This window comes from Acinonyx jubatus, chromosome F2 (assembly GCF_027475565.1).
Source record: "Acinonyx jubatus isolate Ajub_Pintada_27869175 chromosome F2, VMU_Ajub_asm_v1.0, whole genome shotgun sequence".
In the NCBI taxonomy this organism is placed as follows: Eukaryota; Metazoa; Chordata; class Mammalia; order Carnivora; family Felidae; genus Acinonyx; species Acinonyx jubatus.
The window spans coordinates 55,889,516-55,909,123 of record NC_069394.1 but is presented as its reverse complement, the minus strand read 5'-3'; the positions used below and the strand labels follow the sequence as shown (position 1 = coordinate 55,909,123).

The following is a 19,608-nucleotide window of genomic DNA, read 5'->3' as shown; positions in this document are numbered from 1 at the left end:
GGAGGGTATTATGCTAAGTGAAATTAGTCAGAGAAAGACAAAAATCATATGATTTCACTCATATGAGGACTTTAAGAGACAAAACAGATGAACATAAGGGAAGGGAAAAAAATAACATAAAAACAGGGAGGGGGACAAAACAGAAGAGACTCATAAATATGGAGAACAAACTGAGGGTTATGGGAGGGGTTGTGGGAGGGGAGATGGGCTAAATGGGTAAGGGGCACAAAGGAATCTACTCCTGAAATCATTGTTGCACTATATGCTAACTAATTTGGATGTAAAATTAAAAAAAATAAAAAATAAAACAAGTTAATAAAAAACTTATTTTGCTTATGGTTAGTATTGTGTATTCTGTTAATAAAATCTTTGTTAACTTTAAAGTTAGTATGATTTGCTATGATTCATTCTGGAAGGTTTTATTTGGATTTTATTTATTTTTATTTTTATATTCAAATCCAAAATGCACCTGGATTCTTTATCTTATCTATGATATGTGGTAAAGGTCAATATTGGGTTTTGTTGTTTTGTTTGTTTTGTTTTGTTTGGTTTTGTTTTGTTTTGTTTTCCACATAGTATTCAATGAGTTCAGGTTTTTTTTTCACATAAGTATTCAATGAGTTCAGAACATATTATTGTGAAGATCTGAACACTACCTTTTCTGTAAATCAGATGTCTATGTATGAGTCTTTATGCATAATCTCTTCTGTTCCACTGACCTTCTTTTCTGTCTTATCACCAATGTCATGTTCTCTTAATAGCTCTAACATTTAATAAATCGTTATAGCAGGTAGGATTTATCCTCTTGTGTTCTTGAAGTCTTAAGGAGTGTCTTAACTATCCATAACCATATTTATTTCTGCATACATTTATATATCATTTTTCTTTCAGTTTCAGATCCCATATGACATCCATGTACCATGGTAAATAGGTACTAGGATGGTCAAGGCTATTTATTGCGCTATATATAAACCTAGCCTTGTTTGCAGTAGGACACATCAGCATATTGATAACAGGTGAAACCATGAGTCTAGAAGAATGGGGTATGTGTCAGGGAAAAGAAGCAAGATGTATGTAGGATGTAAGAATCTGTTGATTACTAACATTTAAGAGGCAGGAAGAAAATCCTCAATGTGCATCCAGAGAGGTAGAAGTAAAAGCAGGAGCCAGAACTGTCACTGAAAATGAAGACAGAACATTTAAGAAGAGAATTGTCATACTCTGCATGTGATAAATATCACATTAGATAAATATTGCAAGTGTAATTGGTGTTCTTGGCAAAAGCAATGCCCATAGCTGCTGGACTACAATGGGTTTTGCAGTAAGTGGGAGAGAATAGTCTGGAGTCAATGAACGTGAACAAATGTAACAAAATATAGGGCAATTAGATTAGATACTCAGTGCTGAATAGATCGTGGTATTTGCAATACATGCTTTTAGGATGTGTGAAAGACCTATCCTTTAAAACATTTTTATGTATAGTTTTTTAAAAAGTTTTTCTTTTTTAATTTTAGAGATTAGCAGTGCCATCCAAACAATTCTTGAAGTTCCAGAAAAAATATCATGATATTGTTGGGGCAGTAGTCAGACCTAAAAAAAGGTCAATTAAAGCAGATAAACATAAAAAAACTGATTTAAAAAATGATACATGTATACATTAAACAGCTTCAATTTAAAACATGGATATATGTATTTATTTATCAATCTTTTGATATAAGGCCAGTGTTCTTTAGTCTAGTTCTGGCTTATACTCATTTCTGAGCTGTTGCTCTCGCATAAACTATAAATGATGCATTAACTATGAGTATTATTATCAGTTTCTTTTTTTTTTAGTTTTTTTTTAAAGTTTTTATTTAAGTTAAAGTTAGTTAGAATATAGTGTAGGGGTGCCTGGGTGGCTCAGTCAGTTGAGGGTCTAACTTCGGCTCAGGTCATGATCTCACGGTTCATGGGTTTGAGCCCAGCGTCACATCAAGCTCTGTGCTGACAGCTCGGAGCCTGGAGCCTGCTTCAGATTCTGTGTCTCCCTCTTTCTCTGCCCCTCTTCCACTCATGCTCTCTCTTTGTCTCAAAAATAAATATAAACATTAAATCGTTTCAGGAGAAGAATTTAGTAATTCATCACTTATATACAACACCCAGTGCTCATCACAAGTGCCCTCCTTCGTAGTTGTCATCCATTTAACCCATCCTTCTGCCCACCTCCCTCTCTGTCAACCCTTAGTTTGTTCTCTATTGTTAAGAACCTCTTATAGTTTGTTTCCTTATCTCTCTCTTTTTTTCTCCCTTCCCATATGTCCCTCTGTTTTGCTTCTTAAATTCCGCATATAGTGGAATCTTACGGTATTTGTCTTTCTCTGACGGACTTATTTCACTTAGCATAATACATTCTAGTCCCATCCATGTTGTTGCAAATGAAAGATTTCATTACTTTTGATGGCTGAGTAATAGTCAATTGTATATATCCAGCACACCTTCTTTATCCATTCATTAGCTGATGGACATTTGGTCTCTCTTTAATGTGGAACAAGAATTTAGACACCTGTAAAGCAATTTTAGTTCTTTACTATGTATCAGTTTTTATTACTTTTTTGTCCACATCTAATTTAACAGTAATAATTTTTGAGTTAATAACCTACATTGAATTATTTCAAGCCATTAAATTTAAATTTCAAATATCCAATTCTAAGGGACCCTGGGTAGTTCATTTGGTTAAGCATCCAACTATGGCTTAGGTCATGATCTCACCATTTGTGAGTACAGGCCCCACATCGGGCTCTGTGCCTACAGCTCAGAGCCTGGAGCCTGGTTTGGATTCTGTGTCTCCCTCTCTCTCTGCCCCATTCCTGCTTGCTCTCTGTCTCTCAAAAATGAATAAATGTCAACAAAAGTTATAAAAAAACATCCAAATCTTATTTCATATTTATGTAGCGTTATTCTATTAAACATTAGATTTCATCTAATTTAAATCAATTAGATTGTTATAGATAACTACTAAAACTGTCAGAAGAAAAATTTTTTAAAAAGTATAACCAAATTTTACTAAGCATTAAGTTTTAGGTTGCCCAGGAAAACAAGAAAGTAGCCAACTTGTTGTCAACATGAAGCATGCCTAGACCATGAGTCCATATATACATATGTTCCACAAAATGGGAACAGAGAATATTTGGTGATCTAGTCAGTCTATTTGAAGGGAGTACAGATGAATGACCATTTCTTTAAAGTAATTAACATGTATATCTTTATTATTTGACAATGTACTTATTTTTATTCTATTTATTAGAACAAAAGGGAAGCTTACTGTGGTGCAGTGTGGTGTGTTTAAAGAAACAGAGAATAGGAAAAGAATATATCAGAGCTATGAGCTCTCTGCACAATGTTTGATGACTGAGTGGTAAATCCAACCCTGGAAGAGAGTCAAAAATAATTGCTGTAATGCCAATGACATCCAAGTCTTTATCTCTCAGTCCTAACCTATCTCTGGAACACCCAATCTATACATTCAACTATGTTTTTGATATTCTCTCTGCATGATCTCTAACAGGTATATCAAAAGCAATGAGATCAAAAGAGAACTTCTGAATTCTTTTCTATCCCAAACCAACTATCTCATTGGAAGTCCTATTGACTTAGTTTTTCCATGCTTTTACTATATTCACTCTTCCACAAACCTCAATAACTGTATCATCAAAATAGTTATAAGCCCACTTCTTATTTTCGTTGCTACCACACTAGTTTAAGCACCATCTTCTACAGCCTAATTTAGGAGATGTATTATTTCCCTAAGTCCTTTAATGGATTCCTTTCACAATAAAACCAACTCCTTATTATCCATAAAAAGCCCACAGGATCTGGCTCTTCACTCTCAAATTCACTCCTTTTCCTTCCTTATTGGTCATTATGCTTCAGCCACTTTAGCTTTATTTTATGCAGATATTTTGTTTATTGTATAAATAAGGTATTCATTTTCTACTGGTTAACTAACAAACCAAGTCACTTTCTAAAGTCAATCACCAAATTCGTATTTATTGTATAAGAGAAACCAGAACAGAATGGGCAAGATAATAGGACTGTCACAGAGTCTAAATTGTTCTCTTAGTCTTGATTTCAAAGGGAGTATAACTCTATAAAGGTCTATATTTCATGAACCATGAAAATAAAATCAGTTCTTCTACATAGGGGCCAACTGCCAGATACACAATGAGAATCTACAGGGAAATATAAAACAGGAGGTGGATTCAAAGTTGTCCATAGGTAGGGAAACCATGTGATTGATCACCCTAAAAAGGACATTTGAGATTGAAAGAAAGAACCATTAATAATCACACTGGTATAAACTAGAACTGTTACAGACCAACCTGTCCTAGGTTGTAACGTACCAGAAAGATTTATATTCTGCCCTTGTTTGCATCAGCAATAATGCAAATTGTACTCTTGGCTATTTGTGCTATTTATTTGCTTTATATTTCATCTTTTATAAATTCTGTGCTTAACCAGCTCCTTGGAAGAAGAAGCTGAGAATCCATGGGGTTTAGTCTCTGGTGATCATAGCAATCCAAGCTAGAAAATCTCAAGGGGAATATGAATTTCCAAGGGAAGAAAGCAAAAGCTGACAGAGCTGTTTACTTTTCTCCTGTGTGGGCAATGTATTTCCAATGTTAAATACTTGAAAGTGTGTTTATTTTTATAAGTAAGAGTGATAATTTCTTCACAGCTCAATTGGGAATAATTGATAAAAAACAAATTCATTAACAAAATCTAAATATCTGGAAATTAAACATGAAATCTCAAGTTTTAGTATAATTTCCATAACACCAGCCTGCATCTACAAAATAAAATCACTGTGCAATTATCAGTGTATATGTAAACATTTTCTGTATCATCTACATGAGCAGAACATAAATTATATGTTGGCTTACCTTTCGAGGCCATTGTCTTCAGGATTCAGTGATTCTACTGATGCTGGATGTACACAAGAAGAAAAGCCAAGATAAGGAGAAACGTTACTAGGGAACTCAAGTATAAAGAATACTACCTGTATGAAAATATAAGCTTCAAAGTGCATCCTTCCATTCATTTCAGTGTTTGTCAAAGTGTCTTTCAAGTGACATCCATTATAATCACATATGGACTCTTTTGTTTAATGTTATTTATTTTTGAGAGAGAGAGAGAGAGAGAACATGCGAGTGGGGTAGGGGTAGAGAGAAAGAGACAGAGAACATTCTTGTGCATCTGCACTTGTGAGTAGAGGAGGGGCAGAGAGAGAAGGAAGGAGAGAATCCCGAGAAGGCTCTGCAATGACAGCACAGGGCTTGATCCCAGTAACTGGGAGATCATGACCTGAGCCAAAATCAAGAGTTGGCCACTTAACAGACTAAGCCACCCAGATGTCCCAAAATCACATATGTAAAAAAAGATCCCATTTACCCCCCTCAAATTAGAATCATCAGGAAGTAGATCTAAATTTGGCATTTTTAAAGAAGCTACCCAGATTATTTTTATGGAAAGGAATTCTAAAAATTTTGATTCAGTGATCCAGGTCCAAGGACTAAACACACTATAACACAAAAGACACTTTGGGGAAATAAAAACACAGAAAGAGGTGTTTTTTTCTATCACTGCAACTTGGAAGCCTATATGTACCAATAATGTGAATCTCTTTTCCTTACGTGGAAAGTTAGAAAAATTCTGGGGTGCCTGAGTGGCTCAGTCTGTTGAGCATCTATCTGACTTTGACTCAGGTCATGATCTCGTGGTCTGTGAATTTGAGCCCCGCATTGGGCTCTGTGCTGACAGCTCAGAGCCTGGAGCCTGCTTCGGGTTCTGTGTCTCCTCTCTCTCTGCCCCTCCCCCACTCAAGCTCTGTCTCTCTCTTTGTCAAAAATAAATAAACGGTAAAAAATTTTTTTAAAAAGCTAGAAAAATTCTTTTCTTTTTAATTTTATTTTTTTTCATTTACATCCAAATTAGCTAGCGTGTAGTGCAACAATGATTTCAGGAGTAGATTCCTTAATGCCCCTTACCCATTTAGCCCATCCCTCCTCCCACAACCCCTCCAGCAACCCTCTGTTTGTTCTCCATATTTATGAGTCTCTTATGCTTTGTCTCCCTCCTTGTTTTTATATTATTTTTCTTTCCCTTTCCTTATGTTCATCTGTTTTATAAAATTCTTCATCCTTCATGAAAGAGATATGACTTAGCAGAGGCTTACAGGGGAAGATGCCAGGGAAAATAACCAGCTGAAAAGAATTTAAGCATTTTTCAAAGTGAAATTCGATGGAATGGAAAGATTTTAATTAAATATGCTAATGTGTAAATAAATTAGGTGATTTTAATGAACAAAACAATAGTGATATGCTTTTAACTGTACTGCCACAGGAAACATTAGAAAAATAGGAAAATAAGAAAAAACAAATATTAGTACTGAAATATCTATGTACATGTTAGTGTTTAGCATATACATTTTTTCTAGCATGTCTTGAGGGAAAACAACTATGTAGATTACAAAGTAAAACAATAACGAAAAAAATGTCATGAAAATGGGAGAAAAGACAAATAGGCTGTGAGGATTCTTGGAAAAGAGATTTCAAAGTTATGGGAATGAACTAAGAATAGTCAATGAAAAGAATGTATCAACCAAAATGTGGCAGTTAATTTATATACACAGGAGGCTTTACATGCAAAAAAAAAAAGGAATAGTAAAAAGACATATAACCATGAAAAAAAAAGTGGAGAAATTTTATACTTTGCATCGTTTGGTTTCTAGCTATACCAGTCAGTATTAAGTTCCTAAATTATTGCCTTGAACTCTTCTAATACTAAAGAATAAAAACATACATTAGAGATTTTTACATCTCCATATCAAACTCCCAAAGTATTTTTCAAGATTTTTTAAAAGCATTGAAGTGATGAAAATGAATTCCATATGGTATGCTTACATATGCTAAAAGAAAACTTTATTTTTCTAATCTAAGGGAACATCTGTACTTTATAACACATTTTTGGTTGTGTGTGATAGTCTGTTTTTCATGCAAAACGGTTAGGCCACCATTATGCACTTTTTTCTTCCATGGCAGGAGTGCATTTTCAGCTACTTTGTTTTAATTAGCCTAAAATTGATAGCTTTGTTTTTAATTCTTTTCATGCTTATGCCTAACTTTTTTTTCCAATAATACTTGAAGATCATCACGCATCAATAGGTGTATCGCAACAGAGGACTAGAGGAAATTAGCTGTCACCCACAGCCCAGGATTCTATGTTCTTATAAGCAGAAAAGGCTAAGTGTTCTTTTATGTTGATCATGCATGCAGATCATGTCATTTCTTAAAAATTAGACATTTTACATATATCTTTTCATATTGATAAAGAAATCCAAATTAACTTGCATTTTACCAGTATACAAAACTTCCATTTTGTGTTAGTTAAATAAGAGAATTATGATAAACTGTGATGGAATCAAAGTACTGTCTTAAATAATTAAACATTTTTTACTTAATTTTATTTGATATAATTAATCTTCCATTTTGGTAAATCTTTTCTAATTAGAAATATTGTGCATTTTGCTGTGCTAATGAAAAGATATTTGTTTTAAAAAGCATTTTCATTAATCGCTGTTGTCCTTGGTACTGATGTAATAGTTTTTAGAAGGAGATTATAACACTGTTACTGAGAAAATCTCCACACTTACTTTATTATTTTAATAGCAAGAATGTCCTTAAAGTTTCAGGGAGTATAGTGGGGCTCACAGATTTGAGTCCATTGCACTGCAAAAATATTGTCTGTGCTTCTCCAAACAAAACAGAATCGATAAATGCAAGATGACTTCAAATTTACCCTGTCTTTTGTTGATGTGGTTGCTTGGCTTTTGGTCTTGATTTTCCCATAGAGTTGTCTCTGGAAGGCAATTGATTATGTTGTCAGTAGTTGGTGGTTTAAAAAACAATAGCATTTAAATTTTAATTTGGTTTCGTATGTATCTGTTTCAAAAACAATATTATGTTTCTATGCGTTAAAGCTTCTATCCATTTACCCAAAAATTGTAAGGAACAAAAACGAACCAAATAGAGTATGGAAATTGTGTGTGTGTGTGTGTGTGTGTGTGTGTGTGTGTGTGTGCACATATGTAAGTGTGATAGAAAGTTCATTGCTACTAATGTCTGTCTGTCTCTGTCTCTGTCTCTGGTCTCTTTCTCTGTCTTTCATTCTCTCTCTCTCTCTTTCTCTCTCTCTCTCTCTCTCTCTCTCACACACACACACACACACACACACACACACACACACACACACTTAAATGTCACAGATTAGGCTAGGGGATAGGACCCAATATGGCCAGGTATCATAAGTGATTAAGTCTTTCCACTTTATGTAACAAGGCTCAATCACATTATTACATTCTACCTTGAGGTTGTGGCACTCACTTTAGGTGTGATGAAAATAAGCATTTATATTTAGCTAATTTTTGCAAGAGGAGAGGAAGGCAACATTTTACATTAAAATAGAAAAAAGCTATTTCCATGATACATCCATTCCTAAGCTATGAGTCATGGCACTGCATTTAATTGTTTTATTGACTTCCACGATGGAAGCCTGCAACATTTTCTTTTCCTGCTTATCACTTTAGCAGATTGCTAGATTACTTTCCACTGATTAAAAATGGCTATTTCTTACACAACTTGCTTCTTATAGTGTCAGTCGATATTTTAAAGCAATAGGTAATCCATCTCCCTTTTCTAGTTTACATAATGTTTGAAATTTTTGCATTATTTTTTCTGGGCAAAAATCCTGTTTCTTCACCATACCTTCTTGTTTCCAGGCTTTTGTGTTGAGTACTCATCAGCTTTAAGAGAATAAAGAGACTTGCACTGTAGCCCTTCCTTTACTAGTCCACCAAAAAAACTACTTCTTGGTATCTACACCTTTTCTTTACTTTTTTTTTTGTAAGTTTTAAGGGGCTTAATTGGACTCATGATCATGGCCAAGAAAAAGCAATGATACTACCCAAGACTATGATCTGGGAAAATTTAGAATTAAATACATCAACTCTTAGTATTCCTTATACCTGTGATTTTGAAAAATATATACATTTTTCACTAAATTTTTGATGCTAAAGTTACAACTGATTTATAAAATGTTATTTGAATAATTATGAATTTCATAGTGTATGCATGACAAAATAATGAAAACTGCAAACTCATAATTATATTTCCTGGAAAAAAAAGTGCACGTTTAAGTACTTTAGTCCAGGAGGAATAAATTTCAAACAATATTAAAGATGATGGTCACCTTTCATCTGAAGTCACATTTTGAGGATTTTGATGACAATAATTGTGCATATATTCATGCAGTAAACACACAGATGCAAGCAAAAAACTAAAGGTGGCAAGGCATCACAGGTCCAGAGAATAACCTGTATAAATGCCAAAGAAATATTATTTTAAATCTCTTAAATTAATTCTTTATGAAACCACTACTGTGAAAATTAATATGCTTGAGAAGATACTGGAGTTAAGAAACATCTGAAACCACTTGCCAAACTATGTATATTTATGTGTGAATGCAACACGATGAATGGAAAAATGAAAACCTGGGCAGAGGAATAAACAATATGATATTTGGCATCTGACAATAAGAGAGTATATAATACCCTTACAAATCTATGAAAAAACAAGGACTCACAGAGGAAACCTGAAGAACAAAGTAAAACCTACTGAGTTAGAACATACCTGATCAGGGAAAATCCTGAGGATTAAAAATAAATACAACCAAAAATATACTAAAGCTGATTTAGACTTTTGGCACACTGTCTTGTTAATTTGGGAGTCTTTACAAATGGGATAAAGTTCCCATTAGATCATGGAGGGAAGTCCCAAGGATGAGCTACCTAAGTGGTCATTTATGTGATCTTTAAGGATGAAATATCAATAGAGATGAACAATTGACAAATCTAGATAAAAACATTCCCCTATGGTGCTCTTGAACAAACTAAGAGGTTCAGGGAAAGCTGGGGGATCCAAAAGAATTTCCTTGGTGTGGAGAAATATCTACAACCACGGGAGTTGTAGACGTTGGCTTATTTGCTTTTGATGAAAGCACTGATTATCTTGATGTATATAAGAGAATCATGTTAAAATGAAATGATTATTGTTATCATTATTGCTATTTTTACATACTCCTGTGTGTATTGCTATGAGTATATGGTATAAGCTAAGTGCCAACACTTATTATTTTAATTTTCACAATAACTGTACAATTAATTGAAGTAATGAATTAGTGTTGATAAGAATGATGAGGAGAGGCCCAGTGGGGCGTTGTGAACAGAGAAAAAAAAAGTGTGCTAAGACAGAGAGTAAGTAACAGCATAGCATATTCAGAAAATTCTGAGAAATTCAGAATTGAGACATCATAAAATAACAGAAGAGTGTGTGAAGGGGAGGGTGCAGAGACAAAGGGCAAAGTTGTCCAAAGGTTAAATCACAAAGAACGCTGTAGATGTGTCACAGAAGTTAACCACTATCCTATGCTTAATATACATCTACTGAATAATACTGAGCAAACAGAAGCAAGATCATATTTATCTTCATAACATTAACTCTAATAGTGTGGGAGGAGGATGGAATGGTAGGAACGGAAGTAGACAGAACAATTAAAATATCATTAACGTAGTTAAGCTGACCAGATCTTGAATTAAGTTAGTGCTAATGGAGACAGATAGAAGAGAAAAAAGAAAGCGTATTTTAAAACAATGGAATCTGCAGATTTGACCCTTGATTAAACGTGAAAACACAGGGGAAAAATGAGGCCTAGGATGGTTTCTAGTTGTGAAACCATTTGTGGAGACTAAAACCCGGTAAATATTATTTGAGCTAAATTTGAGTTTTATAAATACACCTTCCTATAATAAAAGCAAATGAAAAGGAAAAGAGAAAAAAAAAAGAAAAGGAAAAGGCTTCCTTTTTCTCAGTGTGATGTATAGCAGGTGTAGGCAAAATGTTGGCTCATCCTGAAACTCAAAGGTTTTCATCAGGATCAGAGACTATTTACTTCGATCCCGCCTCCTCGTCTGTTTCTGCTCTGGCAAGAGAAGTAGCTCTCACCATCAATTGGCTAAGGCATGTTATTTGTAAATTATGCTAGTTCAGAAACATTGAAAATGGTTATCACTCAAGAAGAGAATCAACACTGCAGTTTCCACCACACAGACATCTTGCTCCCAAAGGCCATAGCTTTTAGTAACTTTCCAATGGAGGATGGAGAGTTGCAAAGTGAATCGAAGATCCTCACCTTAGACTACAAATCTACTTTTGTAATACCAGAGACAGAAACAACTAGAATTACAGAACTGAGCCACTTCTGGGGAACTAGCATCACATAAGAACCTGTGTCTCTCCCAAGGAGAATGGAACTAACAGAGGACTCCAGTGCAGAAGCTTTGATTGTGCATTAGATGGTTCCTTCCCCATGGGTTGCCACAGGAGATGTGTATGTGCTTATTCATGACCAAAACTGAGTGTGCGTTTGTGTGTGTGTGTGTGCGTATATATGGTATGTTTTGTGTATGGGGCAAATAGGATGGTTGTTAGAATTAACATTTTGACAGCTTGCATCATATTGGAAGCACATTATTATCCATAGTCTCCTAAACGTTATTCATACCTTATAGGATCCACCTTTCAGTTTAACAATAAAAAAGGTTGTATAGTATTGAAATTATGACACACTTATTAGAATACAATCAGATTTTGTTTTGAAAGCTATTGATTTTCTTTTCTCTTGAAAACAGATTGTAAAAACCAGTAACATCTTAAGGTTAAAGTGCATTCCTGTGGAAAAATATTCCAAATCAATTAGGTTATTTTGGCTTGGGTTAAAAATAATAAGATGGTGGGGCACCTGGGTGGCTCAGTCAGTTGAGCATCCGACTTCGGCTCAGGTCATGAACTGGCTGATCGTGGGTTCAAGCCCTGCATCAGGATCTGTGCTGACAGCTCAGAGCCTGGAGCCTGCTTTGGATCCTGTGTCTCCTTCTCTCTCTGTTCCTCTCCCACTTTCTCTCTCTCTCTCTCTCTCAAAAAATAAAGATTAAAAAATTAAAAAAAATAATAAGATGGTATACAGATTGAAATATAATTGAAATAAGTCTAACATTGAAAGACTTGAATTATATACATACTACCCATAGTGTGTATGCATTTAGAAATGTTTTGCTCAAACATAACTCTGATTTGAATTAGAATTCAACTACAGCTTTTTGGAATATGAGTATCCGTGATAGTACTATATATTTCAGTGAAAAGTTGGAAGGATTCAACAAATCTAGAAATGATTAAGCTTCCTTTAGGAGCTCACATTTCAAAGTTTTATGGACTGAGAGAAAATAAGCCTTGTGCGGGCAGGAACTGTGTCTTACTCATATTTAAATCTCCAGATCTGAACACAGAGTCTGGCTGAATCAAAATGAAAAACAAACAAAACAAAACAGATGAATGATTAAATTAGGGCTAAATGTATGGGTGTGTATATATGTGCTTCATTTAATCACATAAATATACATATATATTAGCTTGTAGAAGCACACACATTTATTAAGCTCCAACTATGTCCTACACATTATGGGAGACATTTTTATATAATAATTTATCACATATTATGCATAGAATGTGCCCATCATTGTGTTAGGCACTACAGGAGATATAAGTGTATTTACAAGAGAAAACAAAAATTATTTTTCCTATCTTATAGTTTACAAATATGATGAACACATGAAATGTACAATGATAAAAAAGTTAGGGGACAAAAGAGTTTGTTGGAAAGCACTGACAGAGGAGAAGTAAATTATATGTGGCAGAGATGGCTGTCCACCACAATTAATATTTCCCTTTCCATTGAATAGAGCTGTCATTCATCAGCTCAGGGAACACAGACAGGGAACTATATTTAATAGCAACTAAATCTTTCAATCCACTAAGAACAGAAGTGAATGTGTGCGCATTCTGGGATAAGAAGCTGAAATGTGAGAGTGTCTTATTGATGATCTTTTTCCCATCTGGCTAGTTGCAACACAGACGATCACCAGAGCCACATTTTAAATCCCCAGGTGAAGATGTTAGACTTTCTATCAGCATGGATCCCTGATTGATTCTGTGGATAATGGCTGACTTGCAAACCTGGACATTTATTCAGTATAGTTACATGAGCAAGATATAAGCTTACATTGAGTTTGATCCATTATACCATGCTGGGGCTATTTGTTATAGCAGTTAAGTTAAACTGCCCTAACATTTGACATTTGCATAATAGATTGGTGGTGATAGTAGACAGAATGGTGGGTGAACTCATAAAGAAAGTCTTATGAGATAAAGTGATGTTAGACATTAAAGGACATATTTCATTAGACAAAAAGAGAAAGTATGGTAGTGAAATGGGAATAAGACAGTGTGTGTGTGTGTGTGTGTGTGTGTGTGTGCGCGCGCGTGTGTGTGTGTGTGCGCGTGTGTGTGTGCGCGTGTGTGTGTGACTTTGATTGAGAAAGAAGTTGTGCAGATTCTCCACTGTCACTCACTAGGAAAGGATTATGGAAGAATGTGAACATCAATCTGGATGATATGTATGCTATAAAATGGGAAATTATCATAAGCATTTGAGCAAAAGAATTACATGAAAAAGACAATATTTAATGGGGCGTCTGGGTGTCTCAGTCATTAAGCATCTGACTCATGATTTCAGCTCAGGTCCTGATCTCACCGTTCATGGGATTAAGCCCCATGTCAGGCTCCACACTGATAACATGGAACCTGCTTGGGATTCTCTCTTCCCTCTCTCTCTGCCCCTACCTTTTTTGCGTGTTCTTTCTCTCTCAAAATAAATAAATTTAAAAAAAGGAAAAAGCCAATATTTTAGGAGGGTTAATTTCTCAATATTGTTAAAAAAGACTTAAAGCAGGACAAAAATAATTAAATAAAGAGAATAAACTTTAACCATAAAGTAGGCGCTGGCAGGAACACCTTTAAATCCAAGAGTGGCTGCTGCAAATTCCTTTAGTGCCCAGGCAAGTAATGTAATTGTGTAGTATGAGACAATAGACACTGAATAGGAAATAGAATTATCCTCAACTGGGAGAGTATTTGTCCTGCTAAAGATGGTCTAATACAATTAAGAGAAATTTGCCTGCAGGGCCCATAATCCATCAGTTTTGCCACCTGCTTTAATAAATATAATAATTATATTCATACATATTGATGAATGAGAGAAAGAGTGGAGAATCTATTTGTGCCAAGACCTATAAAGTATGAAGAGTATGAATGGGACTGTATATACATATGACATAATGATGTATATAAATGTTTGTGATTTGTGTACATATATATATAATTATATACTTTGAACTCTTAATTTTCCATGACAAAACTAAAGATTAGAAAGGTGAAAAGGCTTTGGTACAGTTATGCAGTAAGTAAGGAATAGGTTTAGAAGTAAAATGTACATCTCCTTTCCGAAGTCCATCATCCCTTTACATGCTATGATAATGTTGTGACACAGATGTCATTTGCCATAGCAAAGTATGTGATTGAGCTTAATATCAACAGACACGAAAGTAGACTTCACTCTTGACAAGTCCATAGTAAAGGTGTGGATACAGGGAGAGGTGAAGTATTGAAGCCAATTATGCAACCTATCACTCCATTTATTCAAAATTACGATTTAGAATGTCAGTGACATTTTATATAAAATGACTTGGAGAAACGGATAGGAAAATTAATTTGCTTCTTGCAACAGGTTTAGTTTAGTCACAAAACATACATACTTAAATATTTAGAGATAAATCCTTTGATATTTTATTTTATTTTTAAAAATCTTTTAAATGTTTATTTTTGAGAGAGACAGAGACAGAGACAGACAGAGTGTGAACAGAGGAGGAGCAGAGAGAAAGGGAGACACAGAATCTGAAGCAGGCTCCAGGCTCTAAACTGTCAACACAGAGCATGATGCAGGCCTCGAATTCACCAACTGAGAGATCACGAAACTAGCTGAAGTTGGATGCTTAACCAACTGAGCCACCCAGGAGTCCGGCTTTGATATTTTAATTCATGAAAATCCTATTATGTCAAATAGAACATTTTCTCACCACACTCCATTATCCTTCCTTTATTTCTTTTCTTCTTTCGTCTTTATTTGCCTTTCCCTTTTTCTCTTCCCAGAAAAATTTTAAGCATTTAGTGGTTAAGAATGCAGACTATGGAGGGGCACCTCCATTTCAGCTCAGGTAATGATCTCACAGTTTGTGAGTTAGAGCCCCGCATGGGGCTCTGTGCTGACAGTTCAGAGCCTGGAGCCTGCTTTGGATTCTGTGTCTCCCTTTCTCTCTGCCCCTCCCCTGCTCACGCCTCTGTCTCTCTCTCTCTCTCTCTCTCTCTCTCTCTCAAAAGTAAATAAACAGAAAAAAAATTAAAAAAAACAAAAAGAGTGCAGACTATGGGGTCAGATTACCCAGGTAAAAATTATGACAGCTTACCCAAGTAAAAATTTTACCCAGAAAAAAATTGATTTGGGGCACATAATTTATTATATCTAAGCCATATTTCCTTTAGGGAAATAGGGATAAATGACACCTTACAAATTTGTTGCAAGGAACAGATGAGGTAAAGCAGGTAAATCACTTAGCAAAGTACCTGACCCATCATAAGTGCTCAATAAATGTTAATGATTATTGATTGTAGAAAGAAGAATTTACAAAATTCTCAAAAATAAGTATAGAAAAAGTAGGCCTACCTTACTTTCTCAGAAACAATTTTTCCTTTGGTAAAAAAAATCAAAATAATTGTCTATTTCTTAAAAGGACTTTTGACCAGTAATAGATAATTGAATAGGACTTTCTCCTCTTGTGATGTGAAAATATATCTAGGTCAAAAAAGTGTCAATTTTTTTCTACATAGCCGACGAAAATTGCTTCATATTTGTCATGAAAACAAATGCTGTGGCAATGATCACACAGGAAGGATTATTATCCATACTGTTCTCCATTCAAAGATCAATTTTGTTATCATTTGAAATGATCCTCAATTTAAATGAGGTTGAGTATGATGTACATAGTGTCTTAAAACACTCTAATTTGAGTATTTATGATATATTTGTACATATTTGTGGTTAAAAATATAACAGTGCTTTTTAATCAAATCAAAACATCTCAAGGATTATGTTCTATCTTCAACTGGTTAAAGGCTATTCCAAGTCATAAAGATTCCATTGTCTATGTGTATTTTATAAGGTGATAGGCTTAAATCATAAGAAATATTGGCTGGAAAACTAAGTTCACAAATGTTCTTGTTTTGTGTTAAAAACCATCTATAACCCACTTTATTTTTCAGATTCTTAAAAAAAAATGAAAAAAAAAACAGTACTTTAGCAAGTTACTGCAGAGAAAATATTTGATAATATCATAAGATGATAACCCCCAAGAGAATATACAAGGACTCATTGTATTGATGCATTTCACGATTTCCTCTAATATTGAAATCACATGTTTTAAACTGAAAATTATCATTTTCTCAAAGCTAAATAAAAGTGGCTACTGTGTAATAAGAGCTACAGAAAGGATAAAACCTTTCACGGAAAAAGAAATCATATTTTATTCAGTGACTAACAAATTTAGAGAATTTTTATTCTCCCAAAAGGGAGAATAGAAAATGGCAGACTAACCTCATATTAAAAAGTCTATACAGGGGGCCTGGTTGGCTCAGTCCTTTGAGCATCCGACTTTTGATTTAGCCTCAGGTCATGATCCCAGGGTTTGGGATTGAGTCCTGAGTCCCAAGTTGGGCTCCATTCTGGGTATGGAGCCTACTTAAGATTCTCTCTTTAGGTCTCTCTCTCTGTCTCCCTCTACAAAAAAAAAAAAAAAAAAAAAAAAAGTTTTACACAAATGTATAATCAACAAGTCTTTATAGGGTGCCTATCACAGAATCTTCTCAAAACATACGTATTTTTTAATGTTTGTTTATTTTTGAGAGAAAGAGAGACAGAGTGCAAGCAGGGGAGGGGCAGGGACAAAGGGAGACACAGAATTGGAAGCAGTCTCCAGGCTCTGAGCTGTCAGCACACATCCAGATGTGGGGCTCGTACTCACAGACCATGAGATAATGAACTGAGCCAAAGTTTGACCACTGAGCCACCTAGGCGCCCCTCTCAAAACATATGTATTACAAAGAGTTGCTGACAGTGGGCCTTCAGTCCTTGATCCCAAACAAAGTTCAGTGGTCAAGCTGAGCTGTTACATATTTGGAAAGCCCTAAGGCTGTTCTCCACCATCCTTCCCTACTGATCTCTCCCTAGCCACAGGTACCTTCCTTCTTCTTGTCCTCCTGAACCTCCTCTTCTTTCTCCTTCTCCTCCTTATTATAATTGAAACATACAAACATGGACCCACAAGTGGAGAAAGAGAAGTTACTATTGTTGTCAATTTCTTACTCTACTGAAGACTGTTAAATGAGAGTAATTCAGAGGAAACCGAAATTCAGTTTTCAATCTGTGCCATAGGGGAAAATGACACTTTCAAGACAAAGAGTAAATGTGAAATCAATGCCGAGAGGAAAAATTGGGGGGATCAGGAAGCAAACGCAGGAGACATGGCACATTATTTGGCCTTCGAAGAATGAAGAAGTGCTTGCCAATGTCAGAAGGGCAACCCAGGAAGGAGGAACTTTGTGTGTAGATACATGCTCACCTTGAAACCACGAAATGCCTGAGGTGTAAATAACTCTGAAGCCAGCAAGTAGAAGATAGCATGCTGCCTAGGAACATCTTGGGTCAATACTATCTTCAGATTTTCCCAGTATCGGGGGTCACTCGATTTTAAATATGTTCAATATTTGCTATAATGATGCCTTATTCTCTTTCCTTTCACAACTTGCTGTTGCGGTCCCTCAGAATTTGAGGCACATTTGGTCTTGAGGCTTGAGTCAAATGATTGTGCTAGAACATTTTGCCCCCACTCTACCACTACAGGCACTAGTGTTAGCATGTATACTGTGTATGTAAATACACACACTTAGTCATAGGCTGGTAATTTGCTGGAAATAAGTGGGTGTGTACGTTGAGACCAAGGAAACATGAAAATGCAAATATTTGCCCAGTTACTCCAAGTTGGAGAAAAAAGGGGCAGAGGTTTCTGGAAGGGGTGAAAGTAATGCTGTATCTTTGCTAAATATCTACATCACAAGCACACAGAGGGGTAATACTTCCTTTTGTAAAGTTACTCTGATCCTATCATTTTATGTTAATCTTTTTACTTAGAGCCCATTTGGTGTTTTTATCTTATGTTTATTTATTTATTTTGAGAGAGAGAGAGAGAGAGAGAGAGAGAGAGAGAGTGTGTGTGTGTGTGTGTGTGTGTGTGTGTGTGAGTGGAGGAAGGACAGAGAGAGAGGGAGAAGAGAGAATCCCAAGCAGGCTCCTCACTGTCAGCACAGAGCCCAATGCCTGGGTTTGATCTCACAAGTGGGAACCTGACCTGAGCTGAAATCAAGAGCTGGACCTTAACTGACTGAGCCACCCAGGTGCTCCTAGAGCCTATTCATTTGCAATGTACCCTGCCACTGATCTGTATTGACCCCAGTCAGCCTTTCACCACCTTGATAACTATCAATAGTCAATAAAATACTTAAGGTAAATTATTATGTAATGGCTAGTAAATCTCTGTGCTCACTTTTCTTGTTTTCCTAATTAATTTGAAATATATAAACTTTGGCAACAAAATCTAGTCTAGTCTCTATTCTTAGAACTATTCATAAATCAAAGAAATAAAACTTGAATGTGAAGAGATTTATTGTGAACATTTAAGGGACCCAGCATTCCTCTCAGGCGTTCTGGGTTCTTCAGGCCTGGCATTCATAAATGTGCCAGGGAGAGAAGCTGGAACCCCTGAGGAGCAACAGGGTTAGATTGTTAGAGGAAGTAGGGTGGGGGAGTGTTAGAGGAAGTAGATTGTTAGAGGAAGTAGGGTGGGGGAGTGAAGAAGATCAGGGTTTAGGTGGGGTGAGGAAGGGAAAGAACATGCACAACTTTGGAAGAATGGGTTTAATAGGGGGCTTGAGCAATGAACACGATATTGACAAGTGCAGAAGAGTAAGACAGGATGTGTAAAGGTCAGGAATAACGTGAATAAAGAATCCAAGGTAGGGATGCATGGCTGTTAGGAGAGGAGTAATTTCTGTGTGACCCTAACTTTTGCAGATTTGTGCATTAAAATGCTGGCTTGAATTCTGATGGAATATTCTCCCCAATTTTCCTGTTCATCAGTCTTATATTTATATCTTTGACTATGGAATACTAGTGAGCTTTTATTTATCTTTCTCTTGGTAGACTCGGCCTTTTAAAGAATGTGGTCTCTGCTAAGAATAGAAATAACTGGCACAGCTATAATAGTAGCTGTTTGTCTCTTAGAAATGCTGTGACATTAAAAAATCAATTTCCTTATTTTACTGAGTTGTAACCAAATGATAATGATTTTGTCATTTTACCTATCAGCATTCTGTCCTAACACAACTACCTGCATTTTGTAGGATAAATTTCTTGAACTTTTTTCTACTAGCCGATCCACTTTTGACCAATGTGCTA

At 35.5% G+C, this 19,608-nt stretch overlaps 1 long non-coding RNA gene across 1 annotated transcript in view; it reads right to left on the bottom strand.

The window, feature by feature from the left end:
- LOC128312832 (uncharacterized) overlaps positions 1–5,820 on the bottom strand; it is a 76,613-nt gene extending 70,793 nt beyond the window's left edge. The window contains exon 1 of the long non-coding RNA XR_008292636.1: positions 4,920–5,820. This is a non-coding gene — a long non-coding RNA (uncharacterized LOC128312832). The remainder of the gene's footprint in view (positions 1–4,919) is intronic.
- Between the last annotated feature and the right edge of the window lie 13,788 nt (positions 5,821–19,608).